Genomic DNA, 2201 nt, shown 5'->3' on the forward strand with positions numbered 1-2201 from the left:
CTCTAATAAGAATGACACCACTTCAAGTTAAAAGACCACACAAATGGAAGGATGAAAGAAACCCCACAATTAGCTGGGTCAGGGCCCAGAAGCTTCAGAAACAAAAATCACTGATGCTGGGTCAGGGGGCAGAGCTCAAGACCTCTCAGCATGGCAGAGCTATATACTGACATGGAGAGTAAAACAGTCCCTCAGCTATGATATGGGCATCACTTTCAAAAGTGACAATACATTCAGTCTTCCCTAGTGTTATTGACACTGTGGTTCCAACATTTTGGAGAGTATCAGATAGGGAATTTGGTGAACAATGATGGGAGAGAACAAAAAAAAAGAGAACTGAACACACAGTAAACACTGCTGCCCAAATCCCACTGAGGTCTCTATAAGTGTGAACCAACAGCTTGTCAAAGTCAAGAGACCACTTTGGCATGCAGAGAATGGGAGGAAGAAGGCCACATGCCACCCAACGAGGTGACAAAGAGAATGAATCACTTGACCTTTGCAGGGGGCTCTCTTACTTGCAAGCTGCTATCCCCACTGTGATCATATATAAATCCTGGAAAGCAAATGTCCAAAAAGCAAATGGTGCTGGACTTTGAACTTACTCCCTCAAGGCTGTTCATAGCACCTCTCTCCTCATAATGACATGAAGGTGTGTGATGTGTGACTGATCCATTTTCACCATTGGATTTCAGCTTCAGGCAGAGAAGCAGGGATTGATTGCCAAATGATTCTCACAAAACACTCACTTCCCAGAACTACTGGTGCATGGACAAAAAAATAAACAATTGACTGTCATGAAAATGGTGATGGGGTTGAATGTGTGTGTATTTGGGGGGATGTGTATGAGTAAACTGATAAAGTAAACACAAGTGGGTTAAATGTTAAACAGGTTAATGTTACAGGAGGAAATGGTGCTGGACCTAACCTTGACCCAGCTGCTTGTTCTTACCTGCTCTTTCTGTGTCTGGGGGTCTCTGACATTTTCCTCTTGGCCAATGGTAGAGAAAAGGGAATTTCAGAAAGAATCATACTATTTCTGAAAACTCCAACAACAAAAGAAATCCAAGAACCTATAGTAAGAAAACAGATTCCCCATCTACCCTTCTCTGACCATGGAAATGGGAAAACATCAGCAAGAAGAGGACAAATCCCATCTGAGTGAGGGTAGGAGACACTAGTGGTGTAGCAATCCTATGGCAATAGACCCCTGCACAAAACCATACATGATATCCATCTCGTGTTGCAAACTGGACTTCTAAGTGTCATGACTCATTTGGTGATGGAATTACTCTTTCAAAGTGGAGGCATCTCAGATACTCTGCATAACAGATATTTACATTATGATTGATCACAGTAGTGATTACAGTTATGACATAGCAAGAAAAATAATTTTATGATGAAATGTCAAAACATGAGGAATTATACTTCAATGTTCATGACATTAGGAAGGTTAAAAATAGTAGTTCTGGAGGCTATTAAGTATGACAATATGAGGTTGTGAGTAGCTTTCACTATTGGCAATGCAGAGAATGAGAAGCGTAAGACAAAGCACTACTTGCTAAGGAAGCTTGCTAAGAGGCAGAAAGGCTGGAGCCAGAGCTTCAGACTCTGCAGTACAGCAACAAGGAAAGCCAGAAATGGCCATTGCACAATGTTGTGGTCCCCTGAAATGCCAGTACTTAATAATGGAAGACTGACTCCTCGGCCAGACCATTTAATTTCTCTGAGACCTTGGTGTTCTCATTCTTTAAGCTCTGCGTGTGTGACATGACCTGCTCATGCCCCATCTTGAGCTTTTCGTAGAAAGGATTTGCCTGGTAGTAGGTCCTGGACTTAGAGGTAATGAACTCCATGAACATAGTCCTCAAGTATCACAGGAATTCAGGGTGTGTTCTAGACTACTGGATGTCACGGGATGCCACATCTTGTCTCCTAAGTGCTGGGAACTTCTGGTATTTATTAAACTTGCTATTGTAGGGACAAGGGGCTGGCTAAAGAAACCCACCCTGACCCTGGAGCCCAGAACTAGGGAGGAAAGACTCAGATCAGGGCAGAAAGAAACACACTGTTTGTCTCAGTCAGATCAGAGCCAACTCTGCCCCTGCCCCTGCCCAACTGACTTGTGAAATCAACCAATCACAGAGGAGAACAGTAGAACCATGGGCCCCAAGTCAACCCGAGGTTGACTGCACCCCCAA

The sequence above is a fragment of the Peromyscus eremicus genome, unplaced genomic scaffold, assembly GCF_949786415.1.
Source record: "Peromyscus eremicus unplaced genomic scaffold, PerEre_H2_v1 PerEre#2#unplaced_1645, whole genome shotgun sequence".
Lineage (NCBI taxonomy): Eukaryota > Metazoa > Chordata > Mammalia > Rodentia > Cricetidae > Peromyscus > Peromyscus eremicus.